Source organism: Mchenga conophoros, linkage group LG3 (genome assembly GCF_057382185.1).
Source record: "Mchenga conophoros isolate Kocher_MC1m ecotype Shallow Benthic linkage group LG3, M_conophoros_male_GT1.1, whole genome shotgun sequence".
Classification (NCBI taxonomy): Eukaryota; Metazoa; Chordata; class Actinopteri; order Cichliformes; family Cichlidae; genus Mchenga; species Mchenga conophoros.
Genome location: NC_140528.1, coordinates 85,487,246 through 85,509,318, shown reverse-complemented (window position 1 = coordinate 85,509,318; position 22,073 = coordinate 85,487,246). Strand labels below are relative to the sequence as shown.

General features: G+C 57.5%; 6 non-coding genes and 8 pseudogenes across 6 annotated transcripts; all 14 read right to left on the bottom strand.

Annotated features, from left to right (window-relative positions):
* Window positions 1–560: 560 nt before the first annotated feature.
* On the bottom strand, window positions 561–679 carry LOC146581400 (5S ribosomal RNA; annotated as a pseudogene).
* Window positions 680–1,776: 1,097 nt separating this feature from the next.
* Window positions 1,777–1,895, bottom strand: LOC146581399 (5S ribosomal RNA; annotated as a pseudogene).
* A 664-nt stretch (window positions 1,896–2,559) lies between these two features.
* LOC146581398 (5S ribosomal RNA) lies at window positions 2,560–2,678 on the bottom strand. The gene has a single exon (XR_014891896.1). It is a non-coding gene; the product is annotated as a 5S ribosomal RNA (ribosomal RNA).
* Window positions 2,679–4,406: 1,728 nt separating this feature from the next.
* On the bottom strand, window positions 4,407–4,525 carry LOC146581397 (5S ribosomal RNA). Its single transcript, XR_014892061.1, has one exon. It is a non-coding gene; the product is annotated as a 5S ribosomal RNA (ribosomal RNA).
* A 1,853-nt stretch (window positions 4,526–6,378) lies between these two features.
* Window positions 6,379–6,497, bottom strand: LOC146581396 (5S ribosomal RNA; annotated as a pseudogene).
* A 699-nt stretch (window positions 6,498–7,196) lies between these two features.
* LOC146581395 (5S ribosomal RNA) lies at window positions 7,197–7,315 on the bottom strand (annotated as a pseudogene).
* A 2,515-nt stretch (window positions 7,316–9,830) lies between these two features.
* LOC146581394 (5S ribosomal RNA) lies at window positions 9,831–9,949 on the bottom strand (annotated as a pseudogene).
* A 1,489-nt stretch (window positions 9,950–11,438) lies between these two features.
* LOC146581393 (5S ribosomal RNA) lies at window positions 11,439–11,557 on the bottom strand. The gene has a single exon (XR_014891938.1). It is a non-coding gene; the product is annotated as a 5S ribosomal RNA (ribosomal RNA).
* Window positions 11,558–12,971: 1,414 nt separating this feature from the next.
* On the bottom strand, window positions 12,972–13,090 carry LOC146581392 (5S ribosomal RNA). Its single transcript, XR_014891937.1, has one exon. It is a non-coding gene; the product is annotated as a 5S ribosomal RNA (ribosomal RNA).
* Window positions 13,091–14,582: 1,492 nt separating this feature from the next.
* LOC146581391 (5S ribosomal RNA) lies at window positions 14,583–14,701 on the bottom strand. Its single transcript, XR_014891895.1, has one exon. It is a non-coding gene; the product is annotated as a 5S ribosomal RNA (ribosomal RNA).
* A 1,646-nt stretch (window positions 14,702–16,347) lies between these two features.
* On the bottom strand, window positions 16,348–16,466 carry LOC146581390 (5S ribosomal RNA; annotated as a pseudogene).
* A 1,374-nt stretch (window positions 16,467–17,840) lies between these two features.
* LOC146581389 (5S ribosomal RNA) lies at window positions 17,841–17,958 on the bottom strand (annotated as a pseudogene).
* A 1,769-nt stretch (window positions 17,959–19,727) lies between these two features.
* LOC146581388 (5S ribosomal RNA) lies at window positions 19,728–19,846 on the bottom strand. Its single transcript, XR_014891957.1, has one exon. It is a non-coding gene; the product is annotated as a 5S ribosomal RNA (ribosomal RNA).
* Window positions 19,847–21,180: 1,334 nt separating this feature from the next.
* LOC146581387 (5S ribosomal RNA) lies at window positions 21,181–21,299 on the bottom strand (annotated as a pseudogene).
* Window positions 21,300–22,073: the final 774 nt, after the last annotated feature.

Sequence of the window (22,073 nt, the reverse complement as noted above, 5' to 3'; positions counted from 1 at the left end):
AAAAGGGCCCTGGTGTGGTGTAGGTGGCCTCAGCCAGCAGCCACAGGCCCTGGTGTGGTGTAAGTGGCCTCAATAGCAACTAAGGCCCTGGTGTGGTGTAAGTGGCTTCAGCCAGCAGCCACAGGCCCTGGTGTGGTGTAAGTGGCCTCAGCCAGCAGCCACAGGCCCTGGTGTGGTGTAGGTGGCCTCAGCCAGCAGCCACAGGCCCTGGTGTGGTGTAAGTGGCCTCAATAGCAACTAAGGCCCTGGTGTGGTGTAAGTGGCTTCAGCCAGCAGCCACAGGCTCTGGTGTGGTGTAACTGGCCTCAGCCAGCAGCCACAGGCCCTGGTGTGGTGTAAGTGGCCTCAGCCAGAGCCACAGGCCCTGATGTGGTGTAAGTGGCCCCAGCCGGTCACTCAGGCCCTGGTGTGGTGTAGGTGGCATCAGCTAGCAGCACAAGACATTGGAAAAGAGCCAAAAGCAGTGTCGTTAATGTGCCCTCATTAATGGGCAGCTGCTTTTGGTCTTTTAATACACCCCTTCTCTGGATCAAAAGCGGTTCAATGACATGAAAATCAAAGGCTTACAGCACCAGGTATTCCCAGGCAGTCTCCCATCCAAGTACTAACATAGCCCAGCCCTGCTTAGCTTCCGAGATCAGACGAGGTCGGGCGTGCTCAGGGTGGTATGGCCGTAAGCTGCTGGGCCCAGCACAATGTCTCAATTTATGGATTCAAGTGATTAGGTGGCAAGTACCTGAAGTTACGAAGACAATCCTATAACCATACCTGCATGTTTGCATAATACCCTAACCCAAAGGCTCAGTTTGGCATTTATCCAACAGCACAGGCCCTGGATTGTTGAAGATGGCCTCAGGAAACAGCACAGGGCCTGGTGTGTTGTACATGGCCACAGCAAGCAGCACAGGGCCTGGTTTGGTGAAGATGGCCTCAGCCAGAAGCACAGGGCCTGGTGTGATATGAGTGGCCTGAGCAAGAGCCACAGGCCCTGGTGTGGTGTAAGTGGCCAGAGCAAGAGCCACAGGCCCTGGTGTGGTGTAAGTGGCCTGAGCAAGAGCCACAGGCCCTGGTGTGGTGTAGGTGGCCTCAGCCAGCAGCCACAAGCCCTTGTGTGGTGTAAGTGGCCTCAGCCAGCAGCCACAGGCCCTGGTGTGGTGTAAGTGGCCTCAGCCAGTGCCACAGGCCCTGGTGTGGTGTAAGTGGCCTGAGCAAGAGCCACAGACCATGGTGTGGTGTAATTGGCCTCAATAGCAACTAAGGCCCTGGTGTGGTGTAGGTGGCCTAAGCCAGCAGCCACAGGCCCTGGTGTGGTGTAAGTGGCCTCAGCCAGCAGCCACAGGCCCTGGTGTGGTGTAAGTCGCCTCAGCCAGAAGCCACAGGCACTGGTGTGGTGTAAGTGGCCTCAGCCAGCAGCAAAAGGGCCCTGGTGTGGTGTAAGTGGCCTCAATAGCAACTAAGGCCCTGGTGTGGTGTAAGTGGCTTCAGCCAGCAGCCACAGGCTCTGGTGTGGTGTAACTGGCCTCAGCCAGCAGCCACAGGCCCTGGTGTGGTGTAAGTGGCCTCAGCCAGAGCCACAGGCCCTGATGTGGTGTAAGTGGCCCCAGCCGGTCACTCAGGCCCTGGTGTGGTGTAGGTGGCATCAGCTAGCAGCACAAAACATTGGAAAACAGCCAAAAGCAGTGTCGTTAATGTGCCCTCATTAATGGGGAGCTGCTTCTGGTCTTTTAATACACCCCTTCTCTGGATCAAAAGCGGTTCAATGATATGAAAAAGAAAGGCTTACAGCACCAGGTATTCCCAGGCAGTCTCCCATCCAAGTACTAACCAAGCCAAGCCCTGCTTAGCTTCCGAGATCAGACGAGGTCGGGCGTGCTCAGGGTGGTATGGCCGTAAGCTGCTGGCCCCAGCACAATGTCTCAATTTATGGATTCAAGTGATTAGGTGGCAAGTACCTGAAGTTACGAAGACAATCCTATAACCATACCTGCATGTTTGCATAATACCCTAACCCAAAGGCTCAGTTTGGCATTTATCCAACAGCACAGGCCCTGGATTGTTGAAGATGGCGTCAGGAACCAGCACAGGGCCTGGTGTGTTGTACATGGCCACAGCAAGCAGCACAGGGCCTGGTTTGGTGAAGATGGCCTCGGCCAGAAGCACAGGGCCTGGTGTGATATGAGTGGCCTGAGCAAGAGCCACAGGCCCTGGTGTGTTGTAAGTGGCCTCAGCCAGCAGCCACAGGCCCTGGTGTGGTGTAGGTGGCCTCAGCCAGCAGCCACAGGCCCTGGTGTGGTGTAATTGGCCTCAATAGCAACTAAGGCCCTGGTGTGGTGTAGGTGGCCTCAGCCAGCAGCCACAGGCCCTGGTGTGGTGTAAGTGGCCTCAGCCAGCAGCCACAGGCCCTGGTGTGGTGTAAGTGGCATCAGCTAGCAGCACAAGACATTGGAAAACAGCCAAAAGCAATGTCGTTAATGTGCCCTCATTAATGGGGAGCTGCTTTTGGTCTTTTAATACACCCCTTCTCTGGATCAAAAGCGGTTCAATGACATGAAAATGAAAGGCTTACAGCACCAGGTATTCCCAGGCAGTCTCCCATCCAAGTACTAACCAAGCCCAGCCCTGCTTAGCTTCCGAGATCAGACGAGGTCGGGCGTGCTCAGGGTGGTATGGCCGTAAGCTGCTGGCCCCAGCACAATGTCTCAATTTATGGATTCAAGTGATTAGGTGGCAAGTACCTGAAGTTACGAAGACAATCCTATAACCATACCTGCATGTTTGCATAATACCCTAACCCAAAGGCTCAGTTTGGCATTTATCCAACAGCACAGGCCCTGGATTGTTGAAGATGGCCTCAAGAACCAGCACAGGACCTGGTGTGTTTTACATGGCCACAGCAAGCAGCACAGGGCCTGGTTTGGTGAAGATGGCCTCAGCAAGCAGCCACAGGCCCTGGTTTGGTGTAAGTGGCCTCAGCCAGCAGCCACAGGCCCTGGTGTGGTGTAAGTGGCCTCAGCCAGCAGCCACAGGCCCTGGTGTGGTCTAAGTGGCCTCAGCCAGTGCCACAGGCCCTGGTGTGGTGTAAGTGGCCTGAGTAAGAGCCACAGGCCCTGGTGTGGTGTAAGTGGCCTCAGCCAGCAGCCACAGGCCCTGGTGTGGTGTAAGTGGCCTGAGCAAGTGCCACAGGCCCTGGTGTGGTGTAAGTGGCCTAAGCCAGAGCCACAGGCCCTGGTGTGGTGTAAGTGGCCTGAGCAAGAGCCACAGGGCCTGGTTTGGTGAAGATGGCCTCGGCCAGAAGCGCAGGGCCTGGTGTGATGTGAGTGGCCTGAGCAAGAGCCACAGGCCCTGGTGTGGTGTAAGTGGCCTCAGCCAGCAGCCACAGGCCCTGGTGTGGTGTAAGTCGCCTCAGCCAGAAGCCACAGGCACTGGTGTGGTGTAAGTGGCCTCAGCCAGCAGCAAAAGGGCCTGGTGTGGTGTAAGTCGCCTCAGCCAGCAGCCACAGGCCCTGGTGTGGTGTAGATGGCCTCAGCCAGCAGCCACAGGCCCTGGTGTGGTGTAAGTGGCCTCAGCCAGCGGCCACAGGCCCTGGTGTGGTCTAAGTGGCCTCAGCCAGAAGCACAGGGCCTGGTGTGATATGAGTGGCCTGAGCAAGAGCCACAGGCCCTGGTGTGGTGTAAGTGGCCTGAGCAAGAGCCACAGGCCCTGGTGTGGTGTAAGTGGCCTGAGCAAGAGCCACAGGCCCTGGTGTGGTGTAGGTGGCCTCAGCCAGCAGCCACAGGCCCTGGTGTGGTGTAGGTGGCCTCAGCCAGCAGCCACAAGCCCTTGTGTGGTGTAAGTGGCCTCAGCCAGCAGCCACAGGCCCTGGTGTGGTGTAAGTGGCCTCAGCCAGTGCCACAGGCCCTGGTGTGGTGTAAGTGGCCTGAGCAAGAGCCACAGACCATGGTGTGGTGTAATTGGCCTCAATAGCAACTAAGGCCCTGGTGTGGTGTAAGTGGCCTCAGCCAGCAGCCACAGGCCCTGGTGTGGTGTAAGTGGCCTCAGCCAGCAGCCACAGGCCCTGGTGTGGTGTAAGTGGCCTCAGCCAGCAGCCACAGGCCCTGGTGTGGTGTAAGTGGCCTCAGCCAGAGCCACAGGCCCTGGTGTGGTGTAAGTGGCCTCAGCCAGTGCCTCAGGCCCTGGTGTGGTGTAGGTGGCCTGAGCAAGAGCCAAAGACCCTGGTGTGGTGTAATTGGCCTCAATAGCAACTAAGGCCCTGGTTTGGTGTAGGTGGCATCAGCTAGCAGCACAAGACATTGGAAAACAGCCAAAAGCAATGTCGTTAATGTACCCTCATTAATGGGCAGCTGCTTTTGGTCTTTTAATACACCCCTTCTCTGGATCAAAAGCGGTTCAATGACATGAAAATGAAAGGCTTACAGCACCAGGTTTTCCCAGGCAGTCTCCCATCCAAGTACTAACCAAGCCCAGCCCTGCTTAGCTTCCGAGATCAGACGAGGTCGGGCGTGCTCAGGGTGGTATGGCCGTAAGCTGCTGGCTCCAGCACAATGTCTCAATTTATGGATTCAAGTGATTAGGTGGCAAGTACCTGAAGTTACGAAGATAATCCTATAACCATACCTGCATGTTTGCATAATACCCTAACCCAAAGGCTCAGTTTGGCATTTATCCAACAGCACAGGCCCTGGATTGTTGAAGATGGCCTCAGGAACCAGCACAGGGCCTGATGTGTTGTACATGGCCACAGCAAGCAGCACAGGCCCTGGTGTGGTGTAGATGGCCTCAGCCAGCAGCCACAGGCCCTGGTGTGGTGTAGGTGGCCTCAGCCAGCAGCCACAGGCCCTGGTGTGGTCTAAGTGGCCTCAGCCAGAAGCACAGGGCCTGGTGTGATATGAGTGGCCTGAGCAAGAGCCACAGGCCCTGGTGTGGTGTAAGTGGCCTGAGCAAGAGCCACAGGCCCTGGTGTGGTGTAAGTGGCCTGAGCAAGAGCCACAGGCCCTGGTGTGGTGTAGGTGGCCTCAGCCAGCAGCCACAAGCCCTTGTGTGGTGTAAGTGGCCTCAGCCAGCAGCCACAGGCCCTGGTGTGGTGTAAGTGGCCTCAGCCAGTGCCACAGGCCCTGGTGTGGTGTAAGTGGCCTGAGCAAGAGCCACAGACCATGGTGTGGTGTAATTGGCCTCAATAGCAACTAAGGCCCTGGTGTGGTGTAGGTGGCCTAAGCCAGCAGCCACAGGCCCTGGTGTGGTGTAAGTGGCCTCAGCCAGCAGCCACAGGCCCTGGTGTGGTGTAAGTCGCCTCAGCCAGAAGCCACAGGCACTGGTGTGGTGTAAGTGGCCTCAGCCAGCAGCAAAAGGGCCCTGGTGTGGTGTAAGTCGCCTCAGCCAGCAGCCACAGGCCCTGGTGTGGTGTAAGTGGCCTCAGCCAGAGCCACAGGCCCTGATGTGGTGTAAGTGGCCCCAGCCGGTCACTCAGGCCCTGGTGTGGTGTAGGTGGCATCAGCTAGCAGCCACAGGCCCTGGTGTGGTGTAAGTCGCCTCAGCCAGAAGCCACAGGCACTGGTGTGGTGTAAGTGGCCTCAGCCAGCAGCAAAAGGGCCCTGGTGTGGTGTAAGTCGCCTCAGCCAGCAGCCACAGGCCTGGTGTGGTGTAGGTGGCCTCAGCCAGCAGCCACAGGCCCTGGTGTGGTGTAAGTGGCCTCAGCCAGCAGCCACAGGCCCTGTTGTGGTGTAAGTGGCCTCAGCCAGCAGCCACAGGCCCTGGTGTGGTGTAAGTGGCCTCAGCCAGTGCCACAGGCCCTGGTGTGGTGTAAGTGGCCTGAGCAAGAGCCACAGACCCTGGTGTGGTATAATTGGCCTCAGCCAGCAGCCACAGGCCCTGGTGTGGTGTAAGTCGCCTCAGACAGAAGCCACAGGCACTGGTGTGGTGTAAGTGGCCTCAGCCAGCAGCAAAAGGGCCCTGGTGTGGTATAAGTCGCCTCAGCCAGCAGCCACAGGCCCTGGTGTGGTGTAGGTGGCCTCAGCCAGCAGCCACAGGCCCTGGTGTGGTGTAAGTGGCCTGAGCAAGAGCCACATACCCTGGTGTGGTGTAATTGGCCTCAATAGCAACTAATGCCCTGGTGTGGTGTAAGTGGCCTCAGCCAGCAGCCACAGGCCCTGGTGTGGTGTAAGTGGCCTCAGCCAGAGCCACAGGCCCTGATGTGGTGTAAGTGGCCCCAGCCGGTCACTCAGGCCCTGGTGTGGTGTAGGTGGCATCAGCTAGCAGCACAAGACATTGGAAAACAGCCAAAAGCAATGTCGTTAATGTGCCCTCATTAATGGGCAGCTGCTTTTGGTCTTTTAATACACCCCTTCTCTGGATCAAAAGCGGTTCAATGACATTAAAATGAAAGGCTTACAGCACCAGGTATTCCCAGGCAGTTTCCCATCCAAGTACTAACCAAGCCCAGCCCTGCTCAGCTTCCGAGATCAGACGAGGTCGGGCGTGCTCAGGGTGGTATGGCCGTAAGCTGCTGGGCCCAGCACAATGTCTCAATTTATGGATTCAGGTGATTAGGTGGCAAGTACCTGAAGTTACGAAGACAATACTATAACCCTACCTTCATGTTTGCATAATACCCTAACCCAAAGGCTCAGTTTAGCATTTATCCAACAGCACAGGCCCTGGATTGTTGAAGATGGCCTCAGGAACCAGCACAGGGCCTGGTGTGTTGTACATGGCCACAGCTAGCAGCACAGGGCCTGGTTTGGTGAAGATGGCCTCGGCCAGAAGCGCAGGGCCTGGTGTGATGTGAGTGGCCTGAGCAAGAGCCACAGGCCCTGGTGTGGTGTAATTGGCCTCAATAGCAACTAAGGCCCTGGTGTGGTGTAAGTGGCCTGAGCAAGAGCCACATACCCTGGTGTGGTGTAATTGGCCTCAATAGCAACTAAGGCCCTGGTGTGGTGTAGGTGGCCTCAGCCAGCAGCCACAGGCCCTGGTGTGGTGTAAGTGGCCTCAGCCAGAGCAACAGGCCCTGATGTGGTGTAAGTGGCCCCAGCCGGTCACTCAGGCCCTGGTGTGGTGTAGGTGGCATCAGCTAGCAGCACAAGACATTGGAAAACAGCCAAAAGCAATGTCGTTAATGTGCCCTCATTAATGGGGAGCTGCTTCTGGTCTTTTAATACACCCCTTCTCTGGATCAAAAGCGGTTCAATGACATGAAAATCAAAGGCTTACAGCACCAGGTATTCCCAGGCAGTCTCCCATCCAAGTACTAACCAAGGTCAGCCCTGCTTAGCTTCCGAGATCAGACGAGGTCGGGCGTGCTCAGGGTGGTATGGCCGTAAGCTGCTGGCCCCAGCACAATGTCTCAATTTATGGATTCAAGTGATTAGGTGGCAAGTACCTGAAGTTACGAAGACAATCCTATAACCATACCTGCATGTTTGCATAATACCCTAACCAAAAGGCTCAGTTTGGCATTTATCCAACAGCACAGGCCCTGGATTGTTGAAGATGGCCTCAGGAACCAGCACAGGACCTGGTGTGTTTTACATGGCCACAGCAAGCAGCACAGGGCCTGGTTTGGTGAAGATGGCCTCAGCAAGCAGCCACAGGCCCTGGTTTGGTGTAAGTGGCCTCAGCTAGCAGCCACAGGCCCTGGTGTGGTGTGAGTGGCCTCAGCCAGCAGCCACAGGCCCTGGTGTGGTCTAAGTGGCCTCAGCCAGTGCCACAGGCCCTGGTGTGGTGTAAGTGGCCTAAGCCAGAGCCACAGGCCCTGGTGTGGTGTAAGTGGCCTCAACAGCAAATAAGGCCCTGCTGTGGTGTAAGTGGCCTGAGCAAGAACCACAGGGCCTGGTTTGGTGAAGATGGCCTCGGCCAGAAGCGCAGGGCCTGGTGTGATGTGAGTGGCCTGAGCAAGAGCCACAGGCCCTGGTGTGGTGTAAGTGGCCTCAGCCAGCAGCCACAGGCCCTGGTGTGGTGTAAGTCGCCTCAGCCAGAAGCCACAGGCACTGGTGTGGTGTAAGTGGCCTCAGCCAGCAGCAAAGGGCCCTGGTGTGGTGTAAGTCGCCTCAGCCAGCAGCCACAGGCCCTGGTGTGGTGTAGGTGGCCTCAGCCAGCAGCCACAGGCCCTGGTGTGGTGTAAGTGGCCTCAGCCAGCAGCCACAGGCCCTGGTGTGGTGTAAGTGGCCTCAGCCAGCAGCCACAGGCCCTGGTGTGGTGTAAGTGGCCTCAGCCAGTGCCACAGGCCCTGGTGTGGTGTAAGTGGCCTGAGCAAGAGCCACAGACCCTGGTGTGGTATAATTGGCCTCAGCCAGCAGCCACAGGCCCTGGTGTGGTGTAAGTCGCCTCAGACAGAAGCCACAGGCACTGGTGTGGTGTAAGTGGCCTCAGCCAGCAGCAAAAGGGCCCTGGTGTGGTATAAGTCGCCTCAGCCAGCAGCCACAGGCCCTGGTGTGGTGTAGGTGGCCTCAGCCACCAGCCACAGGCCCTGGTGTGGTGTAAGTAGCCTCAGCCAGCAGCCACAGGCCCTGGTGTGGTGTAAGTGGCCTCAGCCAGCAGCCACAGGCCCTGGTGTGGTGTAAGTGGCCTCAGCCAGTGCCACAGGCCCTGGTGTGGTGTAAGTGGCCTGAGCAAGAGCCACAGGCCCTGGTGTGGTGTAAGTGGCCTGAGCAAGAGCCACAGACCCTGGTGTGGTGTAATTGGCCTCAATAGCAACTAATGCCCTGGTGTGGTGTAGGTGGCCTCAGCCAGCAGCCACAGGCCCTGGTGTGGTGTAAGTGGCCTGAGCAAGAGCCACAGGCCCTGGTGTGGTGTAAGTGGCCTGAGCAAGAGCCACAGACCCTGGTGTGGTGTAATTGGCCTCAATAGCAACTAATGCCCTGGTGTGGTGTAAGTGGCCCCAGCCGGTCACTCAGGCCCTGGTGTGGTGTAAGTGGCCTCAGCTAGCAGCCACAGGCCCTGGTGTGGTGTGAGTGGCCTCAGCCAGCAGCCACAGGCCCTGGTGTGGTCTAAGTGGCCTCAACCAGTGCCACAGGCCCTGGTGTGGTGTAAGTGGCCTGAGCAAGAGCCACAGGCCCTGGTGTGGTGTAAGTGGCCTCAGCCAGCAGCCACAGGCCCTGGTGTGGTGTAAGTGGCCTGAGCAAGTGCCACAGGCCCTGGTGTGGTGTAAGTGGCCTAAGCCAGAGCCACAGGCCCTGGTGTGGTGTAAGTGGCCTCAATAGCAAATAAGGCCCTGGTGTGGTGTAAGTGGCCTGAGCAAGAACCACAGGGCCTGGTTTGGTGAAGATGGCCTCGGCCAGAAGCGCAGGGCCTGGTGTGATGTGAGTGGCCTGAGCAAGAGCCACAGGCCCTGGTGTGGTGTAAGTGGCCTCAGCCAGCAGCCACAGGCCCTGGTGTGGTGTAAGTGGCCTCAGCCAGAAGCCACAGGCACTGGTGTGGTGTAAGTGGCCTCAGCCAGCAGCAAAAGGGCCCTGGTGTGGTGTAGGTGGCCTCAGCCAGCAGCCACAGGCCCTGGTGTGGTGTAAGTGGCCTGAGCAAGAGCCACATACCCTGGTGTGGTGTAATTGGCCTCAATAGCAACTAATGCCCTGGTGTGGTGTAAGTGGCCTCAGCCAGCAGCCACAGGCCCTGGTGTGGTGTAAGTGGCCTCAGCCAGAGCCACAGGCCCTGATGTGGTGTAAGTGGCCCCAGCCGGTCACTCAGGCCCTGGTGTGGTGTAGGTGGCATCAGCTAGCAGCACAAGACATTGGAAAACAGCCAAAGCAATGTCGTTAATGTGCCCTCATTAATGGGCAGCTGCTTTTGGTCTTTTAATACACCCCTTCTCTGGATCAAAAGCGGTTCAATGACATTAAAATGAAGGCTTACAGCACCAGGTATTCCCAGGCAGTCTCCCATCCAAGTACTAACCAAGCCCAGCCCTGCTCAGCTTCCGAGATCAGACGAGGTCGGGCGTGCTCAGGGTGGTATGGCCGTAAGCTGCTGGGCCCAGCACAATGTCTCAATTTATGGATTCAGGTGATTAGGTGGCAAGTACCTGAAGTTACGAAGACAATCCTATAACCCTACCTTCATGTTTGCATAATACCCTAACCCAAAGGCTCAGTTTAGCATTTATCCAACAGCACAGGCCCTGGATTGTTGAAGATGGCCTCAGGAACCAGCACAGGGCCTGGTGTGTTGTACATGGCCACAGCTAGCAGCACAGGGCCTGGTTTGGTGAAGATTGCCTCGGCCAGAAGCGCAGGGCCTGGTGTGATGTGAGTGGCCTGAGCAAGAGCCACAGGCCCTGGTGTGGTGTAATTGGCCTCAATAGCAACTAAGGCCCTGGTGTGGTGTAAGTGGCCTGAGTAAGAGCCACAGGCCCTGGTGTGGTGTAAGTGGCCTCAGCCAGCAGCCACAGGCCCTGGTGTGGTGTAAGTGGCCTGAGCAAGTGCCACAGGCCCTGGTGTGGTGTAAGTGGCCTAAGCCAGAGCCACAGGCCCTGGTGTGGTGTAAGTGGCCTGAGCAAGAGCCACAGGGCCTGGTTTGGTGAAGATGGCCTCGGCCAGAAGCGCAGGGCCTGGTGTGATGTGAGTGGCCTGAGCAAGAGCCACAGGCCCTGGTGTGGTGTAAGTGGCCTCAGCCAGCAGCCACAGGCCCTGGTGTGGTGTAAGTCGCCTCAGCCAGAAGCCACAGGCACTGGTGTGGTGTAAGTGGCCTCAGCCAGCAGCAAAAGGGCCCTGGTGTGGTGTAAGTCGCCTCAGCCAGCAGCCACAGGCCCTGGTGTGGTGTAGATGGCCTCAGCCAGCAGCCACAGGCCCTGGTGTGGTGTAAGTGGCCTCAGCCAGCAGCCACAGGCCCTGGTGTGGTCTAAGTGGCCTCAGCCAGAAGCACAGGGCCTGGTGTGATATGAGTGGCCTGAGCAAGAGCCACAGGCCCTGGTGTGGTGTAAGTGGCCTGAGCAAGAGCCACAGGCCCTGGTGTGGTGTAAGTGGCCTGAGCAAGAGCCACAGGCCCTGGTGTGGTGTAGGTGGCCTCAGCCAGCAGCCACAGGCCCTGGTGTGGTGTAGGTGGCCTCAGCCAGCAGCCACAAGCCCTTGTGTGGTGTAAGTGGCCTCAGCCAGCAGCCACAGGCCCTGGTGTGGTGTAAGTGGCCTCAATAGCAAATAAGGCCCTGGTGTGGTGTAAGTGGCCTCAGCCAGCAGCCACAGGCCCTGGTGTGGTGTAAGTGGCCTCAGCCAGTGCCACAGGCCCTGGTGTGGTGTAAGTGGCCTGAGCAAGAGCCACATACCCTGGTGTGGTGTAATTGGCCTCAATAGCAACTAAGGCCCTGGTTTGGTGTAGGTGGCATCAGCTAGCAGCACAAGACATTGGAAAACAGCCAAAAGCAATGTCGTTAATGTACCCTCATTAATGGGCAGCTGCTTTTGGTCTTTTAATACACCCCTTCTCTGGATCAAAAGCGGTTCAATGACATGAAAATGAAAGGCTTACAGCACCAGGTTTTCCCAGGCAGTCTCCCATCCAAGTACTAACCAAGCCCAGCCCTGCTTAGCTTCCGAGATCAGACGAGGTCGGGGGTGCTCAGGGTGGTATGGCCGTAAGCTGCTGGCTCCAGCACAATGTCTCAATTTATGGATTCAAGTGATTAGGTGGCAAGTACCTGAAGTTACGAAGATAATCCTATAACCATACCTGCATGTTTGCATAATACCCTAACCCAAAGGCTCAGTTTGGCATTTATCCAACAGCACAGGCCCTGGATTGTTGAAGATGGCCTCAGGAACCAGCACAGGGCCTGATGTGTTGTACATGGCCACAGCAAGCAGCACAGGCCCTGGTGTGGTGTAGATGGCCTCAGCCAGCAGCCACAGGCCCTGGTGTGGTGTAGGTGGCCTCAGCCAGCAGCCACAGGCCCTGGTGTGGTCTAAGTGGCCTCAGCCAGAAGCACAGGGCCTGGTGTGATATGAGTGGCCTGAGCAAGAGCCACAGGCCCTGGTGTGGTGTAAGTGGCCTGAGCAAGAGCCACAGGCCCTGGTGTGGTGTAAGTGGCCTGAGCAAGAGCCACAGGCCCTGGTGTGGTGTAGGTGGCCTCAGCCAGCAGCCACAAGCCCTTGTGTGGTGTAAGTGGCCTCAGCCAGCAGCCACAGGCCCTGGTGTGGTGTAAGTGGCCTCAGCCAGTGCCACAGGCCCTGGTGTGGTGTAAGTGGCCTGAGCAAGAGCCACAGACCATGGTGTGGTGTAATTGGCCTCAATAGCAACTAAGGCCCTGGTGTGGTGTAGGTGGCCTAAGCCAGCAGCCACAGGCCCTGGTGTGGTGTAAGTGGCCTCAGCCAGCAGCCACAGGCCCTGGTGTGGTGTAAGTCGCCTCAGCCAGAAGCCACAGGCACTGGTGTGGTGTAAGTGGCCTCAGCCAGCAGCAAAAGGGCCCTGGTGTGGTGTAAGTCGCCTCAGCCAGCAGCCACAAGCCCTGGTGTGGTGTAGATGGCCTCAGCCAGCAGCCACAGGCCCTGGTGTGGGTGGTAAGTGGCCTCAGCCAGCAGCCACAGGCCCTGGTGTGGTCTAAGTTGCCTCAGCCAGAAGCACAGGGCCTGGTGTGATATGAGTGGCCTGAGAAAGAGCCACAGGCCCTGGTGTGGTGTAAGTGGCCTGAGCAAGAGCCACAGGCCCTGGTGTGGTGTAAGTGGCCTGAGCAAGAGCCACAGGCCCTGGTGTGGTGTAAGTGGCCTGAGCAAGAGCCACAGGCCCTGGTGTGGTGTAAGTGGCCTGAGCAAGAGCCACAGGCCCTGGTGTGGTGTAATTGGCCTCAATAGCAACTAAGGCCCTGGTTTGGTGTATGTGGCCTCAGCCAGCAAATAAGGCCGTGGTGTGGTGTAGGTGGCATCAGCTAGCAGCACAAGACATTGGAAAACAGCCAAAAGCAATGTCGTTAATGTGCCCTCATTAATGGGCAGCTGCTTTTGGTCTTTTAATACACCCCTTCTCTGGATCAAAAGCGGTTCAATGACATGAAAATGAAAGGCTTACAGCACCAGGTATTCCCAGGCAGTCTCCCATCCAAGTACTAACCAAGCCCAGCCCTGCTTAGCTTCCGAGATCAGACGAGGTCGGGCGTGCTCAGGGTGGTATGGCCATAAGCTGCTGGCCCCAGCACAATGTCTCAATTTATGGATTCAAGTGATTAGGTGGCAAGTACCTGAAGTTACGAAGACAATCCTATAACCATACCTGCATGTTTGCATAATACCCTAACCCAAAGGCTCAGTTTGGCATTTATCCAACAGCACAGGCCCTGGATTGTTGAAGATGGCGTCAGGAACCAGCACAGGGCCTGGTGTGTTGTACATGGCCACAGCAAGCAGCACAGGGCCTGGTTTGGTGAAGATGGCCTCGGCCAGAAGCACAGGGCCTGGTGTGATATGAGTGGCCTGAGCAAGAGCCACAGGCCCTGGTGTGTTGTAAGTGGCCTCAGCCAGCAGCCACAGGCCCTGGTGTGGTGTAGGTGGCCTCAGCCAGCAGCCACAGGCCCTTGTGTGGTGTAATTGGCCTCAATAGCAACTAAGGCCCTGGTGTGGTGTAGGTGGCCTCAGCCAGCAGCCACAGGCCCTGGTGTGGTGTAAGTGGCCTCAGCCAGTGCCACAGGCCCTGGTGTGGTGTAAAGTGGCCTGAGCAAGAGCCACAGACCCTGGTGTGGTGTAATTGGCCTCAATAGCAACTAAGGCCCTGGTGTGGTGTAGGTGGCCTCAGCCAGCAGCCACAGGCCCTGGTGTGGTGTAAGTGGCCTCAGCCAGCAGCCACAGGCCCTGGTGTGGTGTAAGTGGCCTCAGCCAGTGCCACAGGCCCTGGTGTGGTGTAAGTGGCCTGAGCAAGAGCCACAGACCCTGGTGTGGTGTAATTGGCCTCAGCCAGCAGCCACAGGCCCTGGTGTGGTGTAAGTCGCCTCAGACAGAAGCCACAGGCACTGGTGTGGTGTAAGTGGCCTCAGCCAGCAGCAAAAGGGCCCTGGTGTGGTATAAGTCGCCTCAGCCAGCAGCCACAGGCCCTGGTGTGGTGTAGGTAGCCTCAGCCACCAGCCACAGGCCCTGGTGTGGTGTAAGTGGCCTCAGCCAGCAGCCACAGGCCCTGGTGTGGTGTAAGTGGCCTCAGCCAGCAGCCACAGGCCCTGGTGTGGTGTAAGTGGCCTCAGCCAGTGCCACAGGCCCTGGTGTGGTGTAAGTGGCCTGAGCAAGAGCCACAGGCCCTGGTGTGGTGTAAGTGGCCTGAGCAAGAGCCACAGACCCTGGTGTGGTGTAATTGGCCTCAATAGCAACTAATCCCCTGGTTTGGTGTAGGTGGCCTCAGCCAGCAGCCACAGGCCCTGGTGTGGTGTAAGTGGCCTCAGCCAGTGCCACAGGCCCTGGTGTGGTGTAAGTGGCCTGAGCAAGAGCCAAAGACCCTGGTGTGGTGTAATTGGCCTCAATAGCAACTAAGGCCCTGGTGTGGTGTAGGTGGCATCAGCTAGCAGCACAAGACATTGGAAAACAGCCAAAAGCAATGTCTTTAATGTGCCCTCATTAATGGGGAGCTGCTGTCTGGTCTTTTAATACACCCCTTCTCTGGATCAAAAGCGGTTCAATGACATGAAAATTAAAGGCTTACAGCACCAGGTATTCCCAGGCAGTCTCCCATCCAAGTACTAACCAAGCCCAGCCCTGCTTAGCTTCCGAGATCAGACGAGGTCGGGCGTGCTCAGGGTGGTATGGCCGTAAGCTGCTGGCCCCAGCACAATGTCTCAATTTATGGATTCAAGTGATTAGGTGGCAAGTACCTGAAGTTACGAAGACAATGCTATAACCATACCTGCATGTTTGCATAATACCCTAACCCAAAGGCTCAGTTTGGCATTTATCCAACAGCACAGGCCCTGGATTGTTGAAGATGGCCTCAGGAACCAGCACAGGGCCTGGTGTGTTGTACATGGCCACAGCAAGGAGCACAGGGCCTGGTTTGGTGAAGATGGCCTCGGCCAGAAGCGCAGGGCCTGGTGTGATGTGAGTGGCCTGAGCAAGAGCCACAGGCCTTGGTGTGGTGTAAGTGGCCTCAGCCAGCAGCCACAGGCCCTGGTGTGGTGTAAGTCGCCTCAGCCAGAAGCCACAGGCACTGGTGTGGTGTAAGTGGCCTCAGCCAGCAGCCACAGGCCCTGGTGTGGTGTAGGTGGCCTCAGCCAGCAGCCACAGGCCCTGGTGTAAGTGGCCTGAGTAAGAGCCACAGGCCCTGGTGTGGTGTAAGTGGCCTCAGCCAGCAGCCACAGGCCCTGGTGTGGTGTAAGTGGCCTGAGCAAGTGCCACAGGCCCTGGTGTGGTGTAAGTGGCCTAAGCCAGAGCCACAGGCCCTGGTGTGGTGTAAGTGGCCTGAGCAAGAGCCACAGGGCCTGGTTTGGTGAAGATGGCCTCGGCCAGAAGCGCAGGGCCTGGTGTGATGTGAGTGGCCTGAGCAAGAGCCACAGGCCCTGGTGTGGTGTAAGTGGCCTCAGCCAGCAGCCACAGGCCCTGGTGTGGTGTAAGTCGCCTCAGCCAGAAGCCACAGGCACTGGTGTGGTGTAAGTGGCCTCAGCCAGCAGCAAAAGGGCCCTGGTGTGGTGTAAGTCGCCTCAGCCAGCAGCCACAGGCCCTGGTGTGGTGTAGATGGCCTCAGCCAGCAGCCACAGGCCCTGGTGTGGTGTAAGTGGCCTCAGCCAGCAGCCACAGGCCCTGGTGTGGTCTAAGTGGCCTCAGCCAGAAGCACAGGGCCTGGTGTGATATGAGTGGCCTGAGCAAGAGCCACAGGCCCTGGTGTGGTGTAAGTGGCCTGAGCAAGAGCCACAGGCCCTGGTGTGGTGTAAGTGGCCTGAGCAAGAGCCACAGGCCCTGGTGTGGTGTAGGTGGCCTCAGCCAGCAGCCACAGGCCCTGGTGTGGTGTAGGTGGCCTCAGCCAGCAGCCACAAGCCCTTGTGTGGTGTAAGTGGCCTCAGCCAGCAGCCACAGGCCCTGGTGTGGTGTAAGTGGCCTCAGCCAGTGCCACAGGCCCTGGTGTGGTGTAAGTGGCCTGAGCAAGAGCCACAGACCATGGTGTGGTGTAATTGGCCTCAATAGCAACTAAGGCCCTGGTGTGGTGTAAGTGGCCTCAGCCAGCAGCCACAGGCCCTGGTGTGGTGTAAGTGGCCTCAGCCAGAGCCACAGGCCCTGATGTGGTGTAAGTGGCCCCAGCCGGTCACTCAGGCCCTGGTGTGGTGTAGGTGTCATCAGCTAGCAGCACAAGACATTGGAAAACAGCCAAAAGCAATGTCGTTAATGTGCCCTCATTAATGGGCAGCTGCTTTTGGTCTTTTAATACACCCCTTCTCTGGATCAAAAGCGGTTCAATGACATGAAAATCAAAGGCTTACAGCACCAGGTATTCCCAGGCAGCCTCCCATCCAAGTACTAACCAAGCCCAGCCCTGCTTAGCTTCCGAGATCAGACGAGGTCAGGGGTGCTCAGGGTGGTATGGCCGTAAGCTGCTGGCCCCAGCACAATGTCTCAATTTATGGATTCAAGTGATTAGGTGGCAAGTACCTGAAGTTACGAAGACAATCCTATAACCATACCTGCATGTTTGCATAATACCCTAACCAAAAGGCTCAGTTTGGCATTTATCCAACAGCACAGGCCCTGGATTGTTGAAGATGGCGTCAAGCACCAGCACAGGACCTGGTGTGTTTTACATGGCCACAGCAAGCAGCACAGGGCCTGGTTTGGTGAAGATGGCCTCAGCAAGCAGCCACAGGCCCTGGTTTGGTGTAAGTGGCCTCAGCTAGCAGCCACAGGCCCTGGTGTGGTGTGAGTGGCCTCAGCCAGCAGCCACAGGCCCTGGTGTGGTCTAAGTGGCCTCAGCCAGTGCCACAGGCCCTGGTGTGGTGTAAGTGGCGTGAGCAAGAGCCACAGGCCCTGGTGTGGTGTAAGTGGCCTCAGCCAGCAGCCACAGGCCCTGGTGTGGTGTAAGTGGCCTGAGCAAGTGCCACAGGCCCTGGTGTGGTGTAAGTGGCCTGAGCAAGTGCCACAGGCCCTGGTGTGGTGTAAGTGGCCTCAATAGCAAATAAGGCCCTGGTGTGGTGTAAGTGGCCTGAGCAAGAACCACAGGGCCTGGTTTGGTGAAGATGGCCTCGGCCAGAAGCGCAGGGCCTGGTGTGATGTGAGTGGCCTGAGCAAGAGCCACAGGCCCTGGTGTGGTGTAAGTGGCCTCAGCCAGCAGCCACAGGCCCTGGTGTGGTGTAAGTGGCCTCAGCCAGAAGCCACAGGCACTGGTGTGGTGTAAGTGGCCTCAGCCAGCAGCAAAAGGGCCCTGGTGTGGTGTAGGTGGCCTCAGCCAGCAGCCACAGGCCCTGGTGTGGTGTAAGTGCCCTCAATAGCAACTAAGGCCCTGGTGTGGTGTAAGTGGCTTCAGCCAGCAGCCACAGGCCCTGGTGTGGTGTAAGTGGCCTCAGCCAGTAGCCACAGGCCCTGGTGTGGTGTAGGTGGCCTCAGCCAGCAGCCACAGGCCCTGGTGTGGTGTAAGTGGCCTCAATAGCAACTAAGGCCCTGGTGTGGTGTAAGTGGCTTCAGCCAGCAGCCACAGGCTCTGGTGTGGTGTAACTGGCCTCAGCCAGCAGCCACAGGCCCTGGTGTGGTGTAAGTGGCCTCAGCCAGAGCCACAGGCCCTGATGTGGTGTAAGTGGCCCCAGCCGGTCACTCAGGCCCTGGTGTGGTGTAGGTGGCATCAGCTAGCAGCACAAGACATTGGAAAACAGCCAAAAGCAGTGTCGTTAATGTGCCCTCATTAATGGGCAGCTGCTTTTGGTCTTTTAATACACCCCTTCTCTGGATCAAAAGCGGTTCAATGACATGAAAATCAAAGGCTTACAGCACCAGGTATTCCCAGGCAGTCTCCCATCCAAGTACTAACCAAGCCCAGCCTGCTTAGCTTCCGAGATCAGACGAGGTCGGGCCTGCTCAGGGTGGTATGGCCGTAAGCTGCTGGCCCCAGCACAATGTCTCAATTTATGGATTCAAGTGATTAGGTGGCAAGTACCTGAAGTTACGAAGACAATCCTATAACCATACCTGCATGTTTGCATAATACCCTAACCCAAAGGCTCAGTTTGGCATTTATCCAACAGCACAGGCCCTGGATTGTTGAAGATGGCCTCAGGAACCAGAACAGGGCCTGGTGTGTTGTACATGGCCACAGCAAGGAGCACAGGGCCTGGTTTGGTGAAGATGGCCTCGGCCAGAAGCGCAGGGCCTGGTGTGATGTGAGTGGCCTGAGCAAGAGCCACAGGCCTTGGTGTGGTGTAAGTGGCCTCAGCCAGCAGCCACAGGCCCTGGTGTGGTGTAAGTCGCCTCAGCCAGAAGCCACAGGCACTGGTGTGGTGTAAGTGGCCTCAGCCAGCAGCAAAAGGGCCCTGGTGTGGTGTAAGTCGCCTCAACCAGCAGCCACAGGCCCTGGTGTGGTGTAGGTGGCCTCAGCCAGCAGCCACAGGCCCTGGTGTGGTGTAAGTGGCCTCAGCCAGCAGCCACAGGCCCTGGTGTGGTGTAAGTGGCCTCAGCCAGCAGCCACAGGCCCTGGTGTGGTGTAAGTGGCCTCAGCCAGTGCCACAGGCCCTGGTGTGGTGTAAGTGGCCTGAGCAAGAGCCACAGACCCTGGTGTGGTGTAATTGGCCTCAGCCAGCAGCCACAGGCCCTGGTGTGGTGTAAGTCGCCTCAGACAGAAGCCACAGGCACTGGTGTGGTGTAAGTGGCCTCAGCCAGCAGCAAAAGGGCCCTGGTGTGGTATAAGTCGCCTCAGCCAGCAGCCACAGGCCCTGGTGTGGTGTAGGTGGCCTCAGCCAGCAGCCACAGGCGCTGGTGTGGTGTAAGTGGCCTCAGCCAGCAGCCACAGGCCCTGGTGTGGTGTAAGTGGCCTCAGCCAGCAGCCACAGGCCCTGGTGTGGTGTAAGTGGCCTCAGCCAGTGCCACAGGCCCTGGTGTGGTGTAAGTGGCCTGAGCAAGAGCCACAGGCCCTGGTGTGGTGTAAGTGGCCTGAGCAAGAGCCACAGACCCTGGTGTGGTGTAATTGGCCTCAATAGCAACTAATGCCCTGGTGTGGTGTAGGTGGCCTCAGCCAGCAGCCACAGGCCCTGGTGTGGTGTAAGTGGCCTGAGCAAGAGCCACAGGCCCTGGTGTGGTGTAAGTGGCCTGAGCAAGAGCCACAGACCATGGTGTGGTGTAATTGGCCTCAATAGCAACTAAGGCCCTGGTGTGGTGTAAGTGGCCTCAGCCAGCAGCCACAGGCCCTGGTGTGGTGTAAGTGGCCTCAGCCAGCAGCCACAGGCCCTGGTGTGGTGTAAGTGGCCTCAGCCAGTGCCACAGGCCCTGGTGTGGTGTAATTGGCCTCAATAGCAACTAAGGCCCTGGTGTGGTGTAAGTGGCCTGAGCAAGAGCCACATACCCTGGTGTGGTGTAATTGGCCTCAATAGCAACTAAGGCCCTGGTGTGGTGTAGGTGGCCTCAGCCAGCAGCCACAGGCCCTGGTGTGGTGTAAGTGGCCTCAGCCAGAGCAACAGGCCCTGATGTGGTGTAAGTGGCCCCAGCCGGTCACTCAGGCCCTGGTGTGGTGTAGGTTGCATCAGCTAGCAGCACAAGACATTGGAAAACAGCCAAAAGCAATGTCGTTAATGTGCCCTCATTAATGGGGAGCTGCTTCTGGTCTTTTAATACACCCCTTCTCTGGATCAAAAGCGGTTCAATGACATGAAAATCAAAGGCTTACAGCACCAGGTATTCCCAGGAAGTCTCCCATCCAAGTACTAACCAAGGCCAGCCCTGCTTAGCTTCCGAGATCAGACGAGGTCGGGTGTGCTCAGGGTGGTATGGCCGTAAGCTGCTGGCCCCAGCACAATGTCTCAATTTATGGATTCAAGTGATTAGGTGGCAAGTACCTGAAGTTACGAAGACAATCCTATAACCATACCTGCATGTTTGCATAATACCCTAACCAAAAGGCTCAGTTTGGCATTTATCCAACAGCACAGGCCCTGGATTGTTGAAGATGGCCTCAAGAACCAGCACAGGACCTGGTGTGTTTTACATGGCCACAGCAAGCAGCACAGGGCCTGGTTTGGTGAAGATGGCCTCAGCAAGCAGCCACAGGCCCTGGTTTGGTGTAAGTGGCCTCAGCTAGCAGCCACAGGCCCTGGTGTGGTGTGAGTGGCCTCAGCCAGCAGCCACAGGCCCTGGTGTGGTCTAAGTGGCCTCAGCCAGTGCCACAGGCCCTGGTGTGGTGTAAGTGGCCTGAGCAAGAGCCACAGGCCCTGGTGTGGTGTAAGTGGCCTCAGCCAGCAGCCACAGGCCCTGGTGTGGTGTAAGTGGCCTGAGCAAGTGCCACAGGCCCTGGTGTGGTGTAAGTGGCCTAAGCCAGAGCCACAGGCCCTGGTGTGGTGTAAGTGGCCTCAATAGCAAATAAGGCCCTGGTGTGGTGTAAGTGGCCTGAGCAAGAACCACATGGCCTGGTTTGGTGAAGATGGCCTCGGCCAGAAGCGCAGGGCCTGGTGTGATGTGAGTGGCCTGAGCAAGAGCTACAGGCCCTGGTGTGGTGTAAGTGGCCTCAGCCAGCAGCCACAGGCCCTGGTGTGGTGTAAGTGGCCTCAGCCAGAAGCCACATGCACTGGTGTGGTGTAAGTGGCCTCAGCCAGCAGCAAAAGGGCCCTGGTGTGGTGTAGGTGGCCTCAGCCAGCAGCCACAGGCCCTGGTGTGGTGTAAGTGGCCTCAATAGCAACTAAGGCCCTGGTGTGGTGTAAGTGGCTTCAGCCAGCAGCCACAGGCCCTGGTGTGGTGTAAGTGGCCTCAGCCAGCAGCCACAGGCCCTGGTGTGGTGTAGGTGGCCTCAGCCAGCAGCCACAGGCCCTGGTGTGGTGTAAGTGGCCTCAATAGCAACTAAGGCCCTGGTGTGGTGTAAGTGGCTTCAGCCAGCAGCCACAGGCTCTGGTGTGGTGTAAGTGGCCTCAGCCAGAGCCACAGTCCCTGATGTGGTGTAAGTGGCCCCAGCCGGTCACTCAGGCCCTGGTGTGGTGTAGGTGGCATCAGCTAGCAGCACAAGACATTGGAAAACAGCCAAAAGCAGTGTCGTTAATGTGCCCTCATTAATGGGCAGCTGCTTTTGGTCTTTTAATACACCCCTTCTCTGGATCAAAAGCGGTTCAATGACATGAAAATGAAAGGCTTACAGCACCAGGTATTCCCAGGCAGTCTCCCATCCAAGTACTAACCAAGCCCAGCCGTGCTCAGCTTCCGAAATCAGACGAGGTCGGGCGTGCTCAGGGTGGTATGGCCGTAAGCTGCTGGCCCCAGCACAATGTCTCAATTTATGGATTCAGGTGATTAGGTGGCAAGTACCTGAAGTTACGAAGACAATCCTATAACCCTACCTTCATGTTTGCATAATACCCTAACCCAAAGGCTCAGTTTAGCATTTATCCAACAGCACAGGCCCTGGATTGTTGAAGATGGCCTCAGGAACCAGCACAGGGCCTGGTGTGTTGTACATGGCCACAGCTAGCAGCACAGGGCCTGGTTTGGTGAAGATGGCCTCGGCCAGAAGCGCAGGGCCTGGTGTGATGTGAGTGGCCTGAGCAAGAGCCACAGGCCCTGGTGTGGTGTAAGTGGCCTGAGCAAGAGCCACAGGCCCTGGTGTGGTGTAAGTGGCCTCAATAGCAAATAAGGCACTGGTGTGGTGTAAGTGGCCTCAGCCAGCAGCCACAGGCCCTGGTGTGGTGTAAGTGGCCTCAGCCAGTGCCACAGGCCCTGGTGTGGTGTAAGTGGCCTGAGCAAGAGCCACAGACCATGGTGTGGTGTAATTGGCCTCAATAGCAACTAAGGCCCTGGTGTGGTGTAAGTGGCCTCAGCCAGTGCCACAGGCCCTGGTGTGGTGTAAGTGGCCTGAGCAAGAACCACAGGGCCTGGTTTGGTGAAGATGGCCTCGGCCAGAAGCGCAGGGCCTGGTGTGATGTGAGTGGCCTGAGCAAGAGCCACAGGCCCTGGTGTGGTGTAAGTGGCCTCAGCCAGCAGCCACAGGCCCTGGTGTGGGGTAATTGGCCTCAGCCAGAAGCCACA